Source organism: Lagenorhynchus albirostris, chromosome 3 (genome assembly GCF_949774975.1).
Source record: "Lagenorhynchus albirostris chromosome 3, mLagAlb1.1, whole genome shotgun sequence".
NCBI classification, from domain to species: Eukaryota; Metazoa; Chordata; class Mammalia; order Artiodactyla; family Delphinidae; genus Lagenorhynchus; species Lagenorhynchus albirostris.
In genome coordinates this window covers 75,603,912-75,620,652 of record NC_083097.1, presented here as the reverse complement: position 1 = coordinate 75,620,652, position 16,741 = coordinate 75,603,912, and positions in this window count along the sequence as shown.

Below are 16,741 nucleotides of genomic sequence, written 5' to 3'. Positions count from 1 at the left end.
AAATTTCATTCTCAAAAAAGACAAATATAGTTATAGAATATTAATATTATTACATTAATGTTGATAATTTCCCCTCCTATTTAAATCCCATGCTTACCTACCCTGTGCAGTTTCTCTGCATCAGAAAAAAAGTGATGAAGAAGAGGAGATGGGGCAGTGAGAGAGAGAGAAAGAGAGAGAGAGGGAGAGTGAGTCAGGGAGAGATTGTTGCTATATTCAGTTGATTGTGCTTTTTGCTCTCACTCATGATGAAGTGCTATGGTTAGAGTATACTGCCCAATAAGTAACAATATAGTTATTTTTATTATCACTAAGTATCACAAAATACTCAATTTTAACAGATTTAATGTCTGAACTCTATTTTATGAATTGTATAGATAAGAAAATTTTATCAGAGCCATAACTATTATTTAGGAAATATAGGTGAATATAACCAGAACTCTAATTTATAAAGCCAATATGAAGTTGGGGCACTTTTCAAAGTCATAAATTAATAGACTAAATATATGTTCTATGTAAGGATTAGAAGTTTTCCTGAAAGCTCAGATACATAAAAGTACAATGACTATAAACTTAATCATTTTGTTAATATAATATTTTTAGTTATCACTTTCAGCTAATTTTTCACCATACTTTACTGTAAAAAATTACAGCTGTACAGAAAAGTTGAAATAATTTTACACTAAATACCCATATACCTATCACTTTGATTCTGCCATTTTACTATACTTGCCTTTGCATCTATCCATCTATCTTTCTGCCCATCCATCGAATCCATCTTATTTTTTGATTCATTTCAAAATATGTTGCAGCCATTGGTATACTTCTTCCTAAACACTACAGTATGCATATCATTAGAGTGCAAATGTTGTTTACTTTCTTTTTTTTTCTTTTGAAGGTAAATTTGCACACAATGACATGTTCATATCTTAAGTGTAGCATTTGATGATTTTCAACAAACTTTTGGTTAGCTCCAGTCACGTTGATGAACTCTATTAGATGTTGGCATGGAATGAGGTTCAGTGAATATAGAAGACTCAAAAGCCCTGTTTTCATACCTGCTCAAGTATATTCTGTTTTGGTAGGATGGGTAGTTTATATAATAGGGCTCCATCAACAATTACTATACTATCGAGACTTCCCTGGCGGCACAGTGGATAAGACTCTGCCCTCCCAATGCAGGGGACCTGGGTTGCATCCCTGGTCAGGGACCTAGATCCCACATGCCACGATGAAGAGCTCGCATGCCATAACTAAGGAGCCCATGTGCCGCAACTAAGGAGCCTGCCTGACACAACTAAGACACCACACCACCAAATAAATAATTTTAAAAAAATTACTATCTGTTGTATACCTGTCAGGTACAAAGCATTTGGCTAAATGCTATGGAAAGCACAAAGGAGTCCTAAGACACAGAGGCCAAGATATGGAGTCCCTCAAAGAGCATTTGGTAAAATTGTGTGCTGCACACCTAACATGGGATAATACAAGACTACATCTATTTATAGGCAAGTCAGTAAGAGAGGAACTTTTGGGCAATTTAGAGGAAGGAGGTAAGAATATCCTGGCGTGTCCCCTGACTCCATTTCCACAGCATCCAATCTATCAGCAACCAGAGTGACTATTTAAAAATTAAATCAGATCCTGTCATCTCCTTGCTTAAAACCCCTCAATGACACTCCAGCATTCTTAGGAAAACTACAAACTCCTGCGAGGTCCCGTGTGATCTGGCTTCCCTCCCATCTCTGGTCCCATCTCTTCTCACTCCCCACATCCTCCTTGCCAGCCTTCCTTTGCTCACATACACCAAGCTCACACCTCCACCACAGCCTTTTCACTCGCTCCCCTCTTTCCCTGGAGTTCTCCTCCTCCCACTCTTCAAACAGCTGGTCCTTCTCATCATTCAGGTCTCAGGTCCAGCGTCCCCGCTGAAAGGTCTTCTCTGCCAAAAGAAAACCATACAGACTCCTACAACCACCCTGCCCCAAGTCAAAACATCTCTGATAAAGGAGGAGACTTTGCTTGGCTTGCCACAGTATCATAGGAAGTGAGTTTAGAAAGTTTGTGGAGAAGATTATTAGAGCAACATCTGAATGAAATTAGCAATCAGCTAGGAATAAAGAGTCAAAACAATGAAAAGGAAGTATAGATAGGACTCAGTGAACATAAATATGTGTCTGGAAAAGCAAGACTCTAAGAGAACTCCAAGATATTCAAGCTTAAAAACTAGAAGGAATAGAAACTCTAGGAGAAAAGACCAATATTGATATTAGACTCTTCTTGGAATATTTATCATACAACATTTTTATGCAGGCAAGAGAGAAATAAATGACTCAGGAAATTTACTTTAGTACTGTAAACAAGCAGGAAAATTTTACAAGTCTACCTCAAACTTTTTGCGACAATGAAAGTAATAACATAAATGAGATCAGAAAAAAAAAAAACCCTCAAACTATTCTTTCCCCTGAGTGGACTATATTAATTACTGTATGAGTTATTATTTGTAAGTCTGATGTAATTATTTGACCATTTAAAACTAAATTTAGAAATATATAAAAATCAGATTTGCAGTAAGAAAATGAGTGTGGCAACACCTGGTGGTGGGTCAAGGACATTTGAGATTTTATATTTGAATATCCTGAAGGTTTGCAATGCATGGGACCTTCCTAGTCTTTGATGACATAGATGACGTCTATGTTAGGCAATGTTTCTTTCAACCTTGACTTCTTTTTTTTTTAATTGAAGTATAGTTGATTTACAATATCGTGTTATTTTCAGGTATACAGTACAGTGATTCAGTTACATATATATACATATATATATATATTTCTTTTCAGATTCCATATATACATATATATATATATATATATATATATATATATATAGAGAGAGAGAGAGAGAGAGAGAGAGAGAGAGAGAGAGATTCCGCTTCAGATTCTTTTCCCTTATAGGTTGTTACATAACATTGAACAGAGTTCCCTGTGCCATACAGTAGGTCCTTGTTGGTTATCTGTTTTATATATAGTACTGTGTATTGTTAATCCCAAACTCCTAATTTATCCCTCCACCTTATTTCTCCTTTGGTAACCATAAGTTTCTTTTCTATGTCTGTGAGTCTGTTTCTGTTTTGTAAGTAAGTTCATTTGTATCATTTTGTTTAGATTCCACATATAAGCGATACCATATGATATTTGTCTTTCTCTGTCTGACTTCACTTAGTATGATCATCTCTATGTCCATCCATGTTGCTGCAACTGGCATTATTTCATTCTTTTTTACAGCTGAGTATTATTCCATTGTATATATATACCACATCTTCTTTATCCATTCCTCTGTCAGTGGACATTTAAGTTGCTTCCGTGTCTTGACTATTGTAAATAGTGCTGCAATGAACATTGGGGTGCATATATCTTTTTTAATTATGGTTTTCTCTGGATTTGACTCCGTTTTTTTTTATTATACAGCATTTTTTTCTTTAGTGTGCCCATTATATCAAGAACACATCTACAGGGTAGTCTCCTGGAAGGCTTTTCAGTGTTCTCTCATTTACGAAACTCTACCTATGGATTTTAAACCTTGAATACTTTTGTATAATTTAACTTGGAACAGCTTTTATATATATTATATAATTTTATCTTCACAGTAATTTGTGAGCTAGACAATTCCCTTATATAAAGATGAAGAAACTGAGGCTCAGTGGTTCTATACCTCCAAGTTCTCAGCTTAGCATAATAAATAGTAGCTATTGCTTTTGTTTCTTGAGAGCTGAGACAAAGCATGATCACCACAGCAAATTACTGAAATCGTCATATTCCTCTGCTTCCTCTTCCCACCCCACCTGCTGCAACCTATCTACCCCCAACCCATTCAGTATTTCATCAACCCTATAACTATTGTGAAAATTTATATTCAGTCCTGGGGTGAGTAACGTTCAGACTTTTTTTTTTTTTTAATAGACCTTTCAAAAAATGTTACCGGGCTGCTGACATCTTCATAACAATTAGGGATCATTGAGGTGTCAAATTGACTAATGCACGTACACTCAGTGAGGGTCAATATCAAGGAATGAGAGAAAAACTTAAATACCTATCTTGTGTTTTCATAGGTGTAATCTACTGCCTTGAAAAGGCCATTTCAATCTCAAATTTCTATTAGTGTGTATCCTCCAAAAACATTGTTCAGTAATGCCTCATCGCTATCCAAGGGTTGTCCCACTATTTCTCAGGGAACCATGTCAATTTGAATTACAGTACATGCTACTTAGATATGGAAGAAATAAGTTTAAACCTCTGAAGGAAGACATTGGATCTTTTCAAAGCTGTTGTTAAATGCTGTCAAAGAGAATAATCATAACATACTAATTTGTGGATTCCCTCTTCTTATGTTCCTTGTTCTTGCTTCTTCTGTGGCCTTAGGCAGAATTCTGCCATTTATCAAAATCACTTCTGTGTTCAAAATCCCATTCTTCAGTATTGAAAATATACAATTTTCAAAGTTAAAATAATATAATTTTCTGTGCATACAAACCTTGTCTACTATCTGTTAATATATTTTTTAAATATCTGTTACACCTTGATCTCTAATTACTTTATGCAGAAAGGCAAATGAATTTATTACAATATGGAAAAAATCTTTTATTGTTTGTGAGTTATGCAAGGATCAAGTCTAAAGCAAGAAATAAATCTGTATGAAATTTTTCATTGCAATTATTGAATGTCTCACAACTTTTTAGTAACTTGCAACTCCATTACTCTTTATTCCCCAAGGATGAAAAGAATGCACTTTATTTTTTGGCAAAATAAATAAACACCCTGAGTTGGTAGAAATATCAATTACAAGAGTGTCTACCCTAAAAGTCACATTTATTTTGTTTGTTATTGCAAGTTATTAAAAGCCTTCCAGGCATGCACATAAAACCTGAAAAACAACGATTGACTCTATCATATTAAATTAAAATCTCTCCATAAAAAAGTAAACCCAAGTAGTTTATCAGTTAGGGAATGCCATGCTGCCTCAGAAGTCAATACAAATAAGACTTTATTAAAACATAACTAAAATAAAGTTCCACCAGAACCCTCAATGGGAATTGTTTCGCTTCAGATTCAAATATAGAGAGTAAAAACACATCAGCTGGCCTCAATTTTCTTAAAGTAACAAGGGAAGAAAAGAAAAATAAATCCCATGGCCAACAACTAGAATTACACTTGAGAAAGAAAAGATGGCCTCAAAAAGTATACATGAAACATAATTGCACTTCAAGTTAGACAAGTTTCTGCTTTCAAAGCAGACAATTCATATTCTCTGGTTTTGCCAAGTATTTGCCCTAGTGCTAAGTTTCTTTGATCATTTGTCTAACACTTAATGAATATACCTTCTTAAGTCCATCCCTGCAATTCTGTGTAGCTGCCATGAGTTGGCGGTCCAGCTCATTTTCTTTTGTCTTTATTCTTTATTGCTTGTCATATCATTAGATATTCTTTCATGATAGTTCTCTATTTTTTCCCCTGAAGCAAGTCACATGCTCACTTGCACAAAATTCAAAGGATATAGGCAAATTTTGACAATCAGGCTGTAGTATAAATAAGATAGGCTTCAAGATCCACACAGTTCCTAGCATATTAGCTGTAACTCTTCCCATCTCTAGCCAGATAAATGAATGTTAGCACACTCCATCTGAAAGTTGATGTTCTACATTATCATGTTAAATGGCTACAAAATATTTCATGGAAAGGATGTCTCAAGTCTATTATATGAATAATCTGTCATTGGACATTTGCCTGGTCTCTAATATTTTATTTAAATAGTGTCATGATAATTCTTAAGCTCTTTGAACATCCAACCAGATGTAATGATTAGAATGTTAATACTTTTAATATTAATACTAGAATATTAACACTTTTGATATATAAACCAAAAATCAGCAATAGTTTTCAAAGAATTGCCTAGCAAAGTAATTTTCCAGATAGTTAGATAAATAAAATTATTCTATCATTATCTCCAGCTTTACTACTTCCTTGTGTACCCAGCGAACTACAGAAAGCAAAGTAATACAAATGGTTTTTTAATTGTTTGTTTAGCTTTTAAAAGAAATAGCCCTCTTACTAAACAGTATGCAGTCTTTCATGCTGTCTCCCAAATATGAAAGACATAGAATTACTTCTGCAAGCACAAAAAGGGAGCTCTGCATTTATGTTGATGAGTGTTTAAGGAGATCCTAATACGCTGCCAACGTAAACTTATTCTGGTATTTAGATGAAAAATGGGCCTATACGAAACAGTTTCTTGCAGCACAAAGATGTACCTTGAGGCCTGACTGAGCCACATACAACACAGATTAATGTTAATGACTTCTGTAAGCTGAAGAAAGCAAAGTGACCGTAAGTCCAGGCAACTCTGCAGAGCAGTATCCTCCATGTGGTGACCTAGCAACCAAGGCCACTTCTGTCTTTGAATCTGCCATTTCAGCATACAGCTTCTTTTGTTGCCATGGCGATAGCAAATAGGTATAGAGTGTCCTCCTACTGGCAATTAAGTGTTTTGACACACAATAAATCTGTTCACAGTCCATTGGCCAGAACTAGTCACATGGTTCTAACTGAAAAGAAACACATGCACTATTTAGCAAGCATGACTGTCACCATCACAGACTTCTAAGGTCACTTATCATCTAGTTTTCTTTTTTTTTTCCCCAGTTTTTGTCATGGCTATTCTGAAAATCTGGATGTTTGATAAAACAAACTTTTATAGTATTTTTTTATTATAAAAGTTAAGTTGTAACCCCATTAGGGGAGAAAAGCAAATAAATTGAAAAGTTTTAATGAAGGTGAAGTACACGATGGTTACATGTCCTGGTCAAAGTGGAAGCAGTGTGCTTTCCTCTGGCAACAATTTCAGCATTTCCTAGATTTATAATTTTCTCTTCTTGTCCTCTGAATCCCAGAAGTAGCTTCTATTTCTAAAGACCTTTTTTTTCTTACTCTTACATTTATGCATATACATCTTGTTTTCCATGCTTGAATCTAATAGAACTGTTTATGTCACACAGAGTTGGTCTGTTCAAATTTCTTCATTTAGATTATGCAACTTTAAGGCTTTGCACACTGAAGGTATTCAATAAACGTACGTAGAAAATTTGATTATGTATATAGCACACATATGTTAAGGCTATTGCCTAAGAAAAATTTAAGTAGAAAAGATCTCACCTTCTAAGGAAAGACACTTGTGTCTCATCCAATAATGAGTAGGGCCAAGAGTGGGATAAAGGCACAGGAGGCAGACAAGTGTGATCCTGGCTTAGAGACAGAAAGGTCCAGGGCCTCCCTAGGAGATAAGGGGGGAAGGGGCTGCCTCTTGAAGGAAGGAAATGGAATTCGGGCTTTTCTCCCAGGAAAGGGAGATTTAGCCATCAGCGGACTCGAGTGAGTGTCCACAAAGAGGAATGATCCATGTCAAAATACATCTTTGGACATCCAGGTTCCCACGTTAACGTGTTTACTGTTTGCCCTTAGTCATAGTTAGGTCTTCCTGCTTTGCAGCTCTTCTTTAAGAATATTGTGAATTACCTACTCCTATGTAGTCAGTGTAAGTAATCCTTAGTAATTATCAAAACCATTAATAGTCATCACTTCATGGTCCAATTGCCTTTCTTTAGTCCACATTAATTGATGTAGGGAATCACGGGGCCTGTGCTGGTAGAGAAAGATTTTAATGCTATTTAAAGAAAACTTAAAAAGTATTCCCTTCTGACAGAAATTTGCATTCTGATAATACTTTATTTGTATCTTTTTTAAATGTCATGACAAGAAATGGATTTGATTTTGGAGAGGAATCATTTTGAATAATTAATCATGAATTACTCTAATTAGCAGAAAATAATTATAGGTTGGACATAAGCTCTTTAGAATGCAAAGGACAGAGTAAAAGACTATTGGAAAAATAATACCACCTGATAGATGTTGAGATGATTCCAAAAGAAGGCTTTTCTTTAAATCAGTCTTTAGCTAAGGCATTTCAAATGCCTCCCATTAGAAAACATCATGTTTCTGCAAGACAAAAATTATTAGCAAGCATATGTTGTTGGTCAGAGTATTTAGTGTAATAACTAAAGAAGACATCTTTAATGCTTCCTGAAAAAGAAAATATAGTCTCACTTGTTCCTTTCATAATACTTTCTGGCTCAAAAGAACAATCTTAGATAGATTCAACATATTTGTGCGTTGTAGGAATGCTTACAAAACTGTATGCAGAGTCTGGCTTTTTTTTTTTTTTTTTTGCGGTACGCGGGCCTCTCACTGTTGTGGCCTCTCCCATTGCGGAGCACAGGCTCCGGACACGCAGGCTCAGCGGCCACGGCTCACGGGACCAGCCGCTCCGCGGCATGTGGGACCTTCCCGGACCGGGGCACGAACCCGTGTCCCCTGCATCGGCAGGCGGACTCTCAACCACTGCGCCACCAGGGAAGCCCGAGTCTTGCATATTAATTTCACTTGGAGAATGTTTGTCAATGATTGACATGACAGAGTTGCATTTGTGGCTCCTGTCTCTTCAGAGGAGGAGCTCACTGGAACAGGACATGTGACAAACTGATGAGAAAAGGTAACAGACAGAGAATATTCCATTTGCAGTCAGTTTCTATAAGGACTATCAGCAGGACCCAGCTCACAAGGGAGCACAGTCCACTCAAAGCACATATTTTAGCTAAAAGAGTCCAGATGTGGGACTGAGGAGACATATGCCCCCAGACATGGCACCACAAACAATTAGCTAGTCCCTAACTAACTCTTTGACTTGAACAAGTTTCCTTATGCCTGTTTACCTGTTTATTTAGTATTAATAGAACCCTTGTCACAGGATTGTAACACAGTGAAAATGAAATCTGAGATGAACTTTTCCAAGTTAAAAGCAACAACAGCAAAACATGATGAAGTATTATTTAGTCAGAATATAGTTTTAATATATTTGATTTTTACCAATAAAAACATATTGGCAATGCTAGAAATAAGGAGTATCTGATGTATGGTTGAAAAAAGCGTAACATTTTTATATAAACATCATATAGGAAAACAAATAAAATGCCTTATGCCTTATTGCATTGAGGAGTGCTTTTATGATTATGGAAGCTAATTATGCAAGAGTGCATCTTTGCAAAGAAATACAAAATGGCATTCCAGTCATTGGTCACGAATGGTCCCTTAGTACATTTCACTGATTTTCCAGGTTAGGTTCCAATTTAAGAATAGCATTCTTGCTCCTTGAATCTCTGCTTTTTTTCGACATCACCTTCCTGCTACCAGCTAGAAAGCTGTTTTTCCTGATTGTTCAAAATAAAATAAATGGGATCAAGGCTTACGCATTGAATAAATAAATGGTCCCACCTGCTCAAAAAAACCACAGGACCCTTCCATCCTGTCATTATACCATCCTGTCCCCCTCTTCTTGTCTTCCTTTCTTAACTGATATATTAAATGCAATATTATCTTCAGTGACTTGCCATGAAAACATATGTTGGTAGCCTGGGAGAAGAGAGAAAGGCCCAAGAATCTTCTTCAGTCTTCTCCCACTAGTTATGGGCATGGATTCCTCTATCTGATTAGCTAAAACAGTCAGCTTTGCAGTGTAGGCCAGTTGTCCTTGTTTGACTAGGATTTCAGGAGAACTTGGCTAGTGGTTGTAATAAGTGACTTATAAGGTTCCTTTCAACCCTAAAATATTTTATTACAAGAAGTCTTACATAGTCTGGAGATGGCTTGAGAGAAAAAGGAAGAGTTATTGCTAAAATTGAAGAAGTGAGATCATTAAGGAGAATAAACACACTTCAGTTTTGGTTGGACCTAGTAGGTAAAGGCATGGATGAGAAAAATGGACCCTGATATAATATCTAATGAGCCACATATATCCTAATTTCCCAACCCTTATATCTATTTCTTTCTGAGCAGGGGAAGTGGGTTTCAGCAAAAAAAGACAAGGTTCTTTGGGGAGGAGGGGAAGGAAAGGAGACTGTGTATTTGTTCCTTCAGTGATAGGAGGAACTTACCAAAGAATAAGGAGGTAGCTGCCTCATTCCTAGGAACTACTTAGATTTTCCATGACCTTGAAATCTTAAATGCTTAGGCCTCTTGGTGACAGAATGGGCAGAATGGCTGGAGAGGAAGCAAAGCTTATAATGTTTTTCCCTTCCTTTGTCCTCTGGGCCTTACTCCCTGGTTTTCAGGAACCTCCTTCTCTCAGGATGTTCCCTCATCTGGCCTCTTGAGGACTCTGGCCCAGGAGAGCATATCTTGCATTTGCCTTGACTGAAGGCCACTTACTTCAGACCTAGCTGAGGGCCCTAATGCACATCTTTTCATGTCTGATTTCACAAAAGTAATCTTTACAGGCATGGTTTGGTGGAACTTGTAGCTCATCTGTAAGGACATTGAAATACACACCATTTACTTATTGTCAGTGGGCTGGATGGGAATGAGTTGTCATATGGCAACTCCCAGGGGAGGCCAAGGAAGGGGCAGATTCCTGGTCCTGGTCATTAGGTGGAGCAGTCACTCTAAACTTTAGCTCCTTCTGGAAGCTTGACAGGCTCCACCCCTGGGGCCACAAGGGATAACACCTGGTAGTCTGCAGAGGGAAACACATTATCAAAACCCTGTCCTGGTGGATAGACCTAGAGTCTGTCATACAGAGTGAAGTAAGTCAGAAAGAGAGAGACAAATACCGTATGCTAACACATATATATGGAATTTAAAATAAAAAATGTCATGAAAAACCTAGGGGTGAAACAGGAATAAAGACACAGACTTACTAGAGAATGGACTTGAGGTTATGGGGAGGGGGAAGGGTAAACGGTGACAAAGCGATAAAGAGGCATGGACATATATACACTACCAAACGTAAGGTAAATAGCTAGTGGGAAGCAGCCGCATAGCACAGGGAGATCAGCTCGGTGCTTTGTGACCGCCTGGAGGGGTGGGATAGGGAGGGTGGGAGGGAGGGAGACGCAAGCGGGAAGAGATATGGGAATATATGTATGTATATAACTGATTCATTTTGTTGTGAAGCTGAAGCTAACATACCTTTGTAAAGCAATTATACGCCAATAAAGATGTTAAAAAAAAAAAAAAAAAAACCCTGTCCTGAATCAGCTCAGGGCTTTGTGACCACCTAGAGGCGTGGGATAGGGAGGGTGGGAGGGAGACGCAAGAGAGAGGAGATTTGGGGACATATGTATACATAGAGCTGATTCACTTTGTTATACAGCAGAAACTAACACACCATTGTCAAGCAGTTATACCCCAATAAAAATTAAAAAACAAAAAACAAAAACCCTCTCCTGATGGGATTAAAACCCAACACTTAATTATCTTGGAAGAGAGAAAATGAATGATAAGAATTCTAATAACTTGGTTTGAATTTATTTAAATTACAAAATCAGTGAAACAATCAAATTTGAAGGGGCACATAAAACTTCACAAAAATAGATCAGTGGTTAGTGAGGAGTCTGAATTATAGATCTTCCCAATGCATATATGTTTCCAAGTAGAAGAGTCTGCTTTAATATTTAAAATAGGTAAATATTAATAGTTTTGATTCCCATATTTAAAGGCTTAAGACTTTTAGCACTATTTATCCTCTTAAATTGGCTCACCACGTGCAGAAAATATAAAAAATAAATGGATCAAATTATTTATTACAAATTCTTAATTAATAGACTGAATCAAGATTCACAGGATTTGGTTTAGTTAGTTGTCTCTTATATAAGTTTACTACATTCAGTTCTGTGAACATGGTATATATTTTTGTAATCTATTCATATAGCTTGAATTTTTTAAAAGAAAACTTTTTCTTTATAGCTCATGATCTAGGTAATGTAATATTTATAATCTATAATCTATAATATTTATAATCTATTTCAGATATATCATTACTAAAAATTGTTTTTGCCCTAGGTTCATTGCATCCAATTAAAGAACTGTTTATAAAGTACTTGGTATGTATAAAAGTTTAATAGTAGCCAGTGCAAAAGCACAAAGATGTTTAGGACATAAATATATAAATAATGAGAGTCCAAAGCTTAACTTAGAAATTGTCATAAAAACCAAAAATCTATGGGTTAAAGGCAGAGGAATAACATCCAGTTGGAAAATGAAATAAGCTCATTGAGAACAGGTAATCTCATGGAGGCCTTGAAGCATGGGTGGGATTTCAGCAGATGACACTGGGAGGAAATATGCTGTGGGGAGGAAGGAACATAAATTAGGGTTTAGAGGCAAGATACACGGGGTAAATTCTTGGAGGAAGCACTCCAATTTAACTGTAGCACAGGATCAACTCTATGGGATGTCGGCAATCTCTCTTTTCCTCAGAACTCCTCTGGAATGTTGATTTTGCAGTTTGGTTTAGTTCAACAGCCATTCCTTGAATGCTCACTAAGTGACGAGCACTGTGCCAAAGCAGGGGAATCAAAGATGAAAGGTACACACACTCTTTGCCCTCAGATCATTTACAGTGGGGCAAATCCTTTCAAGTTTTAGACTTACTAGAGATATGCTTGGAATGCTGGTGATGCAGAGGAGCCGCAACAAAAGCAGCATGGTTGGAACTCCGTCTAGGTGGATGAGTAGGAGTTAGGGGGAAAGACAGAAGCACAGGTGTTCAAGGCACAGGGGGGAAAAGCATGAAGAAAGCAAAAGGTGAGAAACAGCATTTGAGTTTGGAAAACTATAGGTAGTCCAGGAACAGTCATTCAAGTAGTTTAGGGAATATCATTACTGCTTCGGTCCTTTTGGGTTTTGTATATTTGTTTGGTTTTTGATGTGATACTGAGGTGGGAATATAGTTTTATGGCTTCCATTATTAGGTCCGCACCCTTCACCTAAAGACTCTGGAGTTACTAATGTTGTTCCATTCCAGAATACAGATGTATTTATGTTAGTGTTACATTATTATTATACCACATGATGATTTTGTAACCAAAGTGCATATATTCAATGTTCTATGAATTTCATTACTTTGACTCAACGAGCCCCATGATCATATATTATTGGGCAATATACCCAAGGTTATAAGAGAGCCCAACAATGAGACATTTGCAAATTGCTACCTTCTTTTTTGATAAGAAAATCTACTGCTTTATAAGTGTTTTCTGATTATAATTCATACAACCCCTTTAGTATCATGTACTTTCAGTCCCATATATGTTCTTATGTCCTCAATACCAACACCTTAAAACACCATGATAGATTTTGTGGTCCTCCCTCCTTTTCTTTTTTTTTTTAACCAAACACTGATATCTGAATATATGAAGAGCAAAAGTGTTCTTCCTAGACTATAGTTCTGTCTTCTCTATCCCTGTCTAATAACTCTTTGAAATAAGTTTTAAGAAAGTAAGATTTTAAAAATCAAGACTGTCATTTTAAAATATAAGCTTAACTACAGTTTGGGTATGTATAACTAAATATGCTCTTCAGTGGGCCACTAGTTCAGCCTATGATGATCCTGAGTATATTTAGCATATGTGACATTAGGGATTCATTCCCTGCTTGGTTTTGTGAATCACTGTGGGAGCTAACCTTCATGACTCCTCATTTGTGGAGGAAGCTACTATGTACAAAAGATGTGAAATCAGACACCACTGAGAATGTACATTTGTTAAGAGTGAAGCTTTTATTCTCCTGTGAAGTTCTCTGATTACCCTATCTATTTCAATTTTAAGGCAATTTAAAAATGACATATAAGTCATTTGAAACTGTCTATACTCAACAAACAAAGTGGAAAATTAAAAGACAGGAATAATTTTTTATAGAAATCCATTTTTATTTTATTTATTTAATTTATTTATTTATTTATTTTTGGCTGCATTGGGTCTTCATTGCTGTGCACAGGCTCACTTTAGTTGTGTGGAGCGGGGGCTACCCTTCGTGGCGGTGCACAGGCTTCTCATCGCGGTGGCTTCTCTTGTTGCGGAGCATGGGCTTTAGGCACACGGGCTCAGTAGTTGTGGCTCGTGGGCTCTAGAGTGCAGGCTCAGTAGTTGCGGTGCACAGGCTTAGTTGCTCTGCAGCATGTGGGAGCTTCCCAGACCAGGGCTCGAACCCATGTCCCCCTGCATTGGCTGGCAGATTCTTAATCACTGCATCACCAGGGAAGCCCGAGATGGGAATAATGTAAGTTTCAAAGGTTTCCTTCAGTTATCTAGATACTTGAGATCTGAAATGTTTGAATAACTGCCTCATATTCACCTTCTACATGTACATACAGTAAAATAGGGGGAGAAAGCCTTTGAAATGTTCATATTTTCCTCATGTCAACATTAATATGTCACAATATTTTTTTGTTTTATTAGACTCATTTTCAGTTGATGCGGAATTTTAAAGTGAAGATAATCACAATAATTAAGGAGTAAATGTGTAAATGAGAGCCTGATTCAAGTTATTTAATTAACATAGATTCATGAAAATTTGGCAACTAGAGGATTAAAATATGGATTTTAATCTAATCTCTTTCTGTACTTTTCCATTCTCCTAAACTATCACCAAAGAGAGGGCAATAGCAGAGAATTACAAATGTGTAAAAAAAACAGCAAGCTATTTCCTGTTCCTTTGTGGCTGTCTAGTGTAATACAGGCATACCTTGTTTTATTGGACTTTGCAGATATTAAGTTTTTTACACATTTAAGGTTTGTGGCAACCCCATGTTGAGCAAGTCTATCGTCACCATTTTCCAAACAGCATTTGCTCACTTCGTGTCTCTGTGTCACATTTTGGTAATTCTCACAACATTTCAAACTTTATTATTATTGTATTTGTTATGGTGATCTGCAGTCAGTGATCTTTGATGTTACTATTGTAATTGTTTTCGGGCACCACAAATCACGCCCATGTAAGGCAGCAAACTTAATTGATAAATGTGTGTGTGTTCTGACTGCTTTACGTTCCCCCATCTCTCTCCCTCTCCTTGGGCCTCCCTGTTCCCTGAGATACAACAGTATTGAAATTAGGCCAGTTAATAACCCTATAATGGACTCTAAGTGTTCAAGTGAAAGGAAAAGTCACATATCTCTCACTTTAAATCAAAAGCTAGAAATGATTACAGTTATCGAGGAAGCAGAGATAGGTTGAAAACTAGGCCTCTTGCACCAGTTACGCAAGTTGTGAATGCAAAGGAAAAGTGCTTGAAAGAAATTAAAAATGCTACTCCAGTGAACACACAAATGATAAGAGAGCAAAACAGCCTTATTGCCGATATGAAGACAGCTTTAGTGATTTGGATAGAAGATCAAACCAGCCAAATTTCCTTAAGCCAAAGCCTAATCCAGAATGAGGCCCTAACTCTCTTCAATTCTATGAAGGCTGAAAGAGGTGAGGAAGCTGCAGAAGAAAAGTTTGAACCCAGCAGAGGTTGGTTCATGAGGTTGAAGGAAAGAGGTCATCTTCGTAACATAGAAGTATGAGGTGAAACAGCAAGTGCTGATGCAGAAGCTGCAGCAAGTGATCCAAAGATCTAACTAAGATAATGAATGAAGGTGGCTGCACTAAACAACAGACTCAGTGTAGATGAAACAGCCTTCTGTTGGAAGAAGATGCCATGTAGGGCTTTCATAGCCAGAGAGGATAAGCCAATGCTTGGCTTCAAAACTTCAAAGGACAGGCTGACTCTCTTGTTAGGGGCTAATAATGCAGCTGGTGACTTGAAGTCGAAGCCAGTGCTCATTTACAATCTCAAAAATCCTAGGCCCTGTAAGAATTATGCTAAATATACTCTACCTGTGCTCTGTAAATGGAGCAAAAGAGCCTGGATGACAGTACATCTGTTGACAACACGGTTTACTGAATATTTTAAGCCCACTCTTGAGACCTTCTTTTTCTTTTCCTTTTTTTTTTGCCACGCCACGCAGCATTCGGGATCTTAGTTCCCCGACCAGGGATTGAACCCATGCCGCCTGCAGTGGCAGCATGGAGTCCTAACCACTGGACCGCCAGGGAATTCCCTGTTGAGACCACTGTTTAGAAGAAAAGATTCTTTTCAAAATATTACCATTCATTGACAATGCACCTGGTGACCCAAGAACGCTGATTGAGATGTACAGTGAGATTAATGTTGTTTTCATGTCTGCTGACACAACATCCATTCTGCAGCCCACGGATCAAGGAGTAATTTCAACTCTTTTTTTTTTCTAAATTTATTTATTGTTTATTTTTGGCTGTGTTGGGTCTTCATTGCTGTGCACAGGCTTTCTCTCGTTGTGGCAAGTGGGAGCTACTCTTCGTTGCAGTGCAAGGGCTTCTCATTGCAGTGGTTTCTCTTGTGCGGAGCATGGGCTCTAGGCATGCAGGCTTCAGTAGTTGTGGCACACGGGCTCAGTAGTTGTGGGTCGTGGGCTCTAGAGCACAGGCTCAGTAGTTGTGGTGCACGGGTTGTTGCTCTGTGGCATGTGGGATCTTCCCGGACCAGGGCTCGAACCCGTGTCCCCTGCATTAGCAGGCAGATTCTTAACCACTGCGCCACCAGGGAAGTCCTCAAGTCTTATAATATTAAGAAATACATTTCATAAGTCCATAGCTGCCACAGGTAGTGATTCCTCTGATGAATCTAGGCAAAGTAAATTGAAAACCTGGAAAGGATTCACCATTCTAGATGCCATTAAGAACATTCTTGACTCGTGGGAAGAGGTCAAAATATCAACATTAACAGGAGTTTGGAAGAAGTTGGTTGCAAACCTCATGGATGACTTGGAGTTGTTCAAGATCTC